Source organism: Chaetura pelagica, unplaced genomic scaffold (genome assembly GCF_000747805.2).
Source record: "Chaetura pelagica isolate M959 unplaced genomic scaffold, ChaPel_1.0 scaffold7, whole genome shotgun sequence".
Lineage (NCBI taxonomy): Eukaryota > Metazoa > Chordata > Aves > Apodiformes > Apodidae > Chaetura > Chaetura pelagica.
The window spans coordinates 361,965-371,133 of NW_009953920.1; the positions used below are offsets into that span (position 1 = coordinate 361,965).

Consider the following 9,169-nt stretch of genomic DNA (forward strand, 5'->3'; position numbering starts at 1 on the left):
TTCCTTTCTTTCTTCCTCCCCCCCGGCTCTGTTTCCTTGCAAGTACGAAGGAGTATCTTGGAGCATGCAGGCGTACAGCCCTCTGCTCCCATTGCACCTGGTTACCAGAATGACAGCGTCAGTCCTGGAAACTTGGGGCAACAATGAACTTATTTGATGCAAGTTGCAGACGTTTTATGCTTTCTTTTGATCCCTGGTCTCTAATGTAAACAAAATGGAAAGGGGGGGGGTTATCTTGGAGTAGTTCATTAACACTTATTGCGTTAGGTGCTGATGTGTGTCCTGTGCTTCCAGTTTTTTCTGAGGCTGGATTACACTGAAAAGTTCTAATTTTATTTGGTAAAGATAAAGCTGAGTGAAGAGAGCTGAAACATTCCCATAGAAAACACTCTGTACTGAGTAAACAAAGGCTACCAAGGGTACTGCACATGGAGCTAACATTTTTTGAGATAAAAATGAAAGCCTGTGCAGAGAGAAAACAGCTTTTGAGGGTTTATTTATTTGTAAATAGTCTAACTTGTGCCAGATAATTGTAAACTTTCACAATCAAAACAAAAGCAGCAAGTGTGGCACTCCAACACAGACATCTGTCATTCAAATGGATGATACCCTGTAAGCCAACTCAAGCAACTCTGATCTCTAATCAGAAAAGGGAGCAGAGTTGTTGAGGCTCATGCTTGAGTGATAGATTTTGATAGATGTCTGTGCTAGAGCAGCACTATATGGTACGTAGTGACATTTTGCGTTTAGACAGACTGCTTTCCTGAAGGAGTTCCTTTTAATTATTTTCATTTGTGACTTGAGACAAACCTTAATAGAAGCAAATAATTTCCATCTTTTATGTGGTCCTATAGGTGGAAGTTGAAGGGAAAAAGATGTTGTTTAAAGGGAATGCTGCTTTGAGGGAGAGAGGGTGAGAGCCCATTTTCTAAGATTCAAGTTTTGGTTTCATAATCTGTAAGGAAATCTGTTACAGTGTTCAGATTTCAGCATCCCAGCTACAGTAAGAGCTGCAAGGGGTTTTTTAAACAAAAGAATACATGCAATTTTATTTTAAAGTGTTATTTACACATTACTAAATGATGTAATACCAAATGTTTTGCTAGACAACTTCACTATAGATAGGGGAAAATAATAGTTAAAAATCCAAAATTTAATTTCTAGATTATAGTAAAGACCATTACTGAATGTCACATCCATTTTTAAGCACCCTCTTAGTAATCCTTGTTTCCATGGCAAGCTTAATTGCCATTTGAATGTACAAAAAGTATATAATAGTTGTTTTAGTTAATTTAATTCAGGAAAGAACAGTAATGTTTAAAATTCAGAGGGCTATTAGTTATCTAGAGCAGTATAAATACCTTCAGCTGTGTTTGTCTTTTATTTGCTCAGATGTTTAGGGTACATCTATTAAATATAACAAGATTTATACAAAACAAAACCCAGAGTTTTAATTTGAGGGTAGTGAAATGTCTGGTTTTAGATCAGGTAAGTCATGTAATAAAAGGCAGGGTATTTTTCGAGCCATTGTCATTTGGATGCTCTGCAATGATAGTGAAATATACACAGACACTTTCATTAGATTTGCCGTGTGGGATATAAAATGATGTGCAACAATATATTGTCTCCTTCTGAACTGCAAATATAATTTACGTCCCTAAAAGCACTAATGAAAAAGCTACGAATACATTGTGCTGTTTCTATTGGTGAGTGTAAGACGCTTGACAGTCTGATTCTTATACTGCTAAAAAGGTGTTCCCAAGTAAACAAAAGTAAGTTAAATAGTTCAAATGCCTCAGCATGAACTTATCTAGCATTTATCAAGCTTCTACTCCAATTATGGCAGATGCTACAGATCATTTAGCAGCAGTCCTTGTCACTTAATTTTAATATCTTTGAGAACATAAAAGAAAGAACAATGAGACTATTTTGATACCTTTGAGGATCAAACTGAGGAAATCTATTTCAAATAGAGATGATTAGCCTTTATGTATGCTTCCCTTAAGATAGATTTGCAATAAGCATTTGAAATACATGTGTGTTATCTACTTTGATATATAAAAATGGAGCATTATTTTATAGCTCTTTCTCTTTGATTAATGTTATGAATAGCATGTTAAGAATGCATACTTTGGGCCTTTCTTTGCAGTCTCTGAAATGAAATTGTTTGTGGATGTGATGGCATAGCGATGGACAGTTCTTTCCTCCAACTTTCTTTCATGTGATCAGAGATAATTTTCTTTTTACAAAACAACATTTAACACATGCTGTATGAAAATTTGGCCAAAACTTTTATTAAGCAGGAGCTTTAGAAAGTCAAGGGGAGGAGACAGGTCGATAGAGAACAAAGTTTTTCTACACTACTGCTTTCAAGTTTTTAAAAAAAATTGTGAAAGTCATGTACTGACTTAGTTGCAGAGAATGACCAGCATTTAATTGTCTTGTTGAAGATGGCAATATTTAATGTTTCATTGCTTGTAACAAGCCTAATTTTCATGTAGATGAACAGACTTGAATTATTAGATACAAAGAGCTTTCTTCTTTCTCACCGGACGCACTCTGCTTAGCTTCTTTGGATGGATGTATTTATTTCTGCAAGGCCCTGCATTGCTTACCTGTTCCTTTTCCTAAAATCCTCCTTTTTATCACACTTCCTTGTTTCAGTATTTCACTGCATACCATAGAAACAGTAGGTATTTAGTTTTGGTAGCAGATAGCACAACTAATCATAAAAATGACACCTCTTCAACAACAGTCCCTGCTACAGGTGAGGAAATGGCAGGACTACAACTAATTTTTTACTTAGGAAGATAGGCAGTTCACTTTTGTCTCTCATGGCTGCTTTGCTATCAGTGATAAAGCAGGTAAATGCTGTAGCTCCTTGGGTCTCAGAAATACCAGCAGAAGATGGCTAAGTTTCTGATGATCCAAAATAGCTCCCACCTGAAACTATTTTGTCACACAGGTGCAGTTGTTACCTGCGAGTAATGACAGGTGCGACTGTGATTAGGGTGGATGTGCTTGCTTGCTGCTTGCCTCCTTGGTTTCTCTTGGTGGTGGTTGTTGGGTTTTTTGTTTGGTTTTGTGATTTGTTTTTTTGTTGTGGTGGTGTTGTTTTAAAAAAAATCTGTAGTCTCTGGGTTTACATCTGTAATCATCCTCCTGTGTGTTTATGCCAGTGAACTTTTCGGAATCTACATACCTGCATGCAAAAAACTTTTGATATTGAAATCACAGGAAACAAGGAGGGAGTAAAAACATGGTGACAAATACTTTCTCAAGTGCAAAATGTTGGTAAGAGGACTCATTAGCTCAGAAGTAGAGTTCTGACATGTGGAGTTAGCACAGCTACAGTGTTTCAGTTACAGAAATGCTGGTTTTGGTGAGCAGTTTGAGGCAAAGTTGAGTTGCAAGAGATCTCGTGGTTTATTATTTAGTTTTTTAAATATTTTAAAGCAGTTTCTCCTGTTTTAATCATATGATGTAAATAAGAAACAGAGGAGCTGATTCTGGCTGTTGGTATTCCTGGCAGTGTCATTTTCAGATCAACCTGTCATACTCTGCAGTATACTTCAAAATAGTATCCTGGCCAGGTGCCATGGCTCTTACTACAGAAAGCTTTTGTAAATGCTGAATAGTATCTTGTCTTGAAGAAACACATTGGGATTTGATCCTAAGCTAATTCTAGTTTTCATTTTATACAATATATTTTAACAAGTTTGGAATAAACTATGAAGTATTTTCCTGAAAAAAAATCTTAGTAAGAAAAATAACACTTCAGGGTTAGCTGTGTAGTATTGTAGCTGTTGAGATTCAAACATTGGTACGGACACCAGGGATAAGTTGTGCAGAAAATTCTCTGTACGGTAAAAATCCCAGGAAAGAAGTGACTAGCCCAAGCAACAAAAGCCCCTGTGGACTAGGCTGGCTTTCCTGGAGTGTTAGATCCAGTCCTTAATTCATTCTTAATTGAAGGTAATCTGTGACATAATTAGATGATGGTAAAAAGAAAGCATGTTAAGGTAATTTTACTGCATTATATGAAGTTGCTCTTTGAGCCTGTAGTTCTATGTATCAAACTTACTGAGATAAAGCAAACTGTAAGCATATAGTGAGTGCAAGACCAAGCCTATTATTGTGGAGTACAACTATTTCCTATTTAATAATTTCAGGGCAGCAAAAAAAATTGACTGCTAACTGGGTTTTTTTGCCGACAAGGTTTTGTTCCAGTGAAATTAAATCTTAGTTTTCTTGTGCTGGATCCGATGACTGTGGTTTCATTTGGTTCACTACCAGCTTTTGACTGTTTTTATAATGCTGTGTATGCTTGAAGTATGGAGCAGGAACATGCGAGTTAAATGAATCTGCGCACATTTCCATAAGCAAGGGTTTCTTTTCAAATGCCTGCATTGGCTTTGGGATTTTATTTTCCTTTCCTGTATTGTTATTCATGTTTCAGAACTGTGTGCATCTTTCTGTATGAGCATGTACATATATTCTGTAGAGGAACAGGGTAGAAGTTGTTTCTAGATGATTGTGTTTTCCTAGGTGTTCCCTCATATTGCACTTTAAGGAAACATGCATTAGCCAATTTTTAAGAAATATATATTTTTTATTATTATTATTATTAATTTTTTTTAAATAGGAGTTGCCTTGATTAGAATTTATGGCACTGGAGTCATTTCAGTTACAAAGGATAAAGGACTAAATTGTCTTTTACCTCTTGAGACAATGGTCTCTGCAGGTCAGAGCAGAGGTCATTGCCAGGTTGCTGTGAGGAAGCTCACATTATCATCATTAACAGCATATCTAGCCTGTCGGGGGAAAAAAAAGGCCTTCAGACTAAGAGCTTTCCTTTCATCAGTGTATTTAAGGGTGATTCTCGGTGTTTTGGTTATATCCTCAAATTTTAAAGGCTTATAAGATCTCTGCCTGTCAGGATCTCTTTGATAAGTTCTGGTAATTATATTGGAAGAAAGCAATGTGTGTTTGTCTCTCATGCTGCATTTTAAAGCTCCAGCAAATATTTCTGTTCTGATAGGGAAGTTCATGGCCCAAATGGTCTCAGTGTTAATATCAGAGCATTCTTTTACATGCAGCAAACATTTGACATGTGTTTTATCTGCATACAAAGATTCCTGTCTCTTCACATAATCTTATTTAGAAGTTTCCACATTGTGGATCCTTTGTTCTGAGACACTATCGGTTATCATTCAATCCATAAGGGCCATAGGACTGATTCTGCGAGTGCTTGAATGTGTGATACCTTTCCTGAAGAGAGTAATCTCTGTATTAGGAGCACTATTTCATTATAAAGACTGTCAATAAGGACAGTTATTGGGTGGCTTGTTTATAGAACTGGGTCATTAGACAGGCTTGCAAGTCCATTTTCTAAAATGTAGCGGTGTCTTGCTCAATTAACAAAAGAGTTTTCAAAGAATATGAAAATCTGGCTAAGTGATTGATTGTTATTTCTGAAGGATTTATTTGTCATGAGCACTTACTTAAAAGTGATGTTGAATAAGTACTCTGAATAATATTATTGTCTGATTCCTTAGCGGAGCTCTTACTGAAGTCAGTGGGGGATGCACCTTCAAATGGGGAGTAAATGCCCATTAAAGCCTAAAAAGATGTTATGAGTGTTTAAGCAAAAAGGACAATGTAATGGTAAAATAGAACATCCATCCTTGGCTGAGTGTTCCTGCTGTGTGCCTAGGTATTGCAGGTAGGTCAGGCAGTGGTGGTACTGATGCTAGCATGTATATTCCAACTCTGAGGAGACTGGAGTCTTACTCCTTTAACTTTTGATGGAAAGTGGTCTCGGGCTGATGAAGGACAAATATTACAGCCCCACTTATAAATTTCCTTGCTTGTATGTAATAAATCAGCCTCTTACTGGTCTGCCTGAACTGTGACAAAGCCTCTTAAAAAAAGGCAAACAAACAAAAAAAGCTATTTTGAGTATGAAGAAAGTTAATTGTGTTTTTAAAAGAAAATTCTGTTTGTTCTCATAAAACTCTAATTACTCTTTGCTTAAACTTCTGAGATAAGTGTACATTACATGTTTCTTAAATGAGGCTTGAAGTCTGGTTTTCTGTATTTCTGTACAGAATAACTAACATTAGAGAGGGAAGCACAAAAAAATTGAAATCCTAGTATGTAATTGGTATGACTGAATGACGAATAGTTAATTTTTAATTAGTTAATCTTTCTTCCCTCTGCCTTTGAAGTTATAAAAATAACAACAAACAAACCTGTTTAAAAGCAACATAAATGGCTGGCTGTTTCAAAGGGAACTTGCTGGCTACTAGACAGTAAACAGGTAATTTGTGAAAGAAGTGTTACTTTCTTTGATTGAGATCCTTGCTGGTTTGTGTTCTGAGATTAATAATAGATCAGACACTTGCACATTAAAAAGGAAGCAAACATAGAAAAGAGATGGAAGGAGAATTGGATGTTTCTATTGGACTTCACATGATTAAGCAAGTTCTCCATGGAAATGTGCCGGTGATGCAGAGGCAAAGTTAGATTTGCCCAAATGTGCACATGGCGCCACTTAACACCTCTCTTGATTTCCTTATGCTAAACAAAGAGATAGCAAGTGCTTATACCAAGCTGGCACCCTGTCAGGGGGCAATCTGTATAAAGTTTCCTGCCGTTAGGTTAATAAATTTTTAAAAAATATCTAAAGGCAGAGATAGCTGTAGGAAGCTCATAGTAACAGTTGCCATTCTCCCGTGGATCATTTTTCTCTTTAATATCCTATGTAGCACTTGGTTTTCCTTGTTGTGTTGTCTTCCTAGGTTTTGTTCTTTCTGACATTTGAGAGTTGTTCTTTGTTTTAATTCTTCTTCCTCACTAAGCTTTTTCTTCTGTTCCATCCATCACCTGTGGCCTTTTTTGAGGGGTAGAAGTGGTCAGAGGATGGGATCAGCTTTATGGCTTTTTATACTTTGATTTAATTGTAAATTCAGCATATGTTTCTTCCATTCATAGTTTATTTTCTGGCTTTTTATATTACTACCGTTAGTACTAGTACTATCAAAATAACATTAATTTATATTCCAAGTATTACTGATGAGCTCAGTGGAAAAAGTTACATGAAAATGAAAACTTAATGAGAAAATTAGTATTGAACAGGGGCAAAACAATAATATTAAATATGTCATAATTTGTGAGGTGTAAAAGGAATATTATTTTGACATGGAAAAGGTTTGATACTTGTTAGCGTAAAGTCTCATTTCTTTTTTTTCCACCATATAAAAATCCAAATCAATATCAGTAAGAAACAAAGGAAGATTTGTATTGTGACATGCCCTGCTTTATGTTGTGATACTGCTTTGATGCTCTCAGAAGCAGGACTAAGCCCTTTTACTTTGAAAGCAGAGGTCATCTAGAGAAGAATAGTACCTCATCCCGTCTGGCTAAGGAAAACCTGCTGTTTTCAGAGAAACTGAAATTGGCTTAGTTGTCTAGGTATTCCAGGGATATTTACATCTGCCAAATAGATGCACAACCCATGCCCCTGCCACCGTAAAATGTGTTTGTTTAATGCTTAAACTACTGCTTCTCCATTCCTAAATTTTGGATTTCTGCTTTTATATTAGAATATACAAGAAGAGTTGTTGGGAGAGTGGGAGTTTTGTTTTTCTTGTCAAATATCCTTTCTTTTCAGAAACCTAAAACATCATTTTAATTCCTGAAAAGTTTGAAGTCATCTTAGGGAAAATGTTGTGTTTCAGAAAACAGAGCAATCACACTGCTTTGAAGTGATTATAAAAGTTAAATATATATTTATATAAAATTATCAGCCAGTATGACTGGATATTAAGTAAATTCTTTTAATGTAATAAAAATAAATCCAAGTACTAAACCAATTCCACATTTCTCTGAAGATGTGAATGTTAGATGAATAAAAAAAAAAATATTTTCCTGTATAGAAAACAATATTCTCTACAGCAATATATCGTTAGATTACTTCTTTGAAAACTGGTTTGACGTTTATAGAAAAACATTAATACTAGCTTTTAAAAATATCTGTTTTTCAGTTCAGATGGTCTTTTTAGGCTTAGATTCTACTAAGTCATTTTCATTTCCTAGCTCAGTCTCCTCTCTGACATAATCCCACTTTCTATAATCTTGGTTTTTAGCTGTTGAATAAATAATTATTAGCAGTCAGTTGCCTTCTAGCAGAAGATAAAGGAAGTCCTCTCCCAGACCACACTCGGCACGCAGCCTTACTTGTTGTTCTTCGCACAAATGCCAAGGCTTGTAAAGTAGAGGGCCAGTAAAAACAAAAGTGCCACCCTTCCTTTCTATCTCTCTCTTTCCTTACAGCCAGGGCTGGAGCCGTTCCCCTCTCCTCTTCTGCTCATTGCTGTGTGCCCACAGCTGGAAGCAAATACAGCTGTGCATGGACAGTTGTTGCTCAGGTCTACTCGAGAGCATTTTGCCTCTCTGCTGTCAAGGTCTGCTTTAGGTTTCTGTGCTTTGTTTGAAGCTTAGCATTTGGCAGGAATTCCTTGAAGAGGGTGATCTAAAACCTGTGTTTAATCAAGAAGCCCGAATAGCTTTTCAGTAAATATATCTTAAAGCATATTTTAAAATATTGTACTAATAAGTATATGTAATTATTTCTTGAGATAGCACAGTATTAACTGGAAAGGAAGAAATATAATTTGCATTCAGTCTAATCTCTTGAGCAAATACAATATGGGTCAGTTTTTGTATTTTCTTTTGTATGCAATTAGGATTATTAACTGGGTGTAGAGATGTCATGTTTGCTTAGTGGTTTGAATAAACATGAGGCCAGATTCTGACAGGTCTCAGGTGACCATCCATCACATACTCAGGAAGATCATAGATTTCAACGGGGTAGTTGCCTATCAATGCTTGCATACCAGTCCGTGGCCTCCACTTCTCTAATGTGGTCACTCCTCTACAGCTTCCCATGTTTTGGAGCCTAAATCAACAAAGCAAACATACTGACAGGAAGAAGCAACCACTCTGTAATTACGCTGTCTTCATATTTAACAAAAGATGAATTATTGAACCAGTCCCAGGGTTACTGTGGGTTTGTGTTACACTGTGCAGGTATGTGTAGGTAGTATTGCAAAGGTTCTGTGACTTCACCTTTGCTGTTTTGCCATAGGCAAACAGGCAGTAATGG

At 36.3% G+C, this 9,169-nt stretch overlaps 1 protein-coding gene across 1 annotated transcript in view; it reads left to right on the forward strand.

The window, feature by feature from the left end:
• The window catches only part of POU6F2 (POU class 6 homeobox 2), a 259,189-nt gene that overhangs the window by 861 nt on the left and 249,159 nt on the right, over positions 1-9,169 (forward strand). The window lies entirely within an intron of this gene.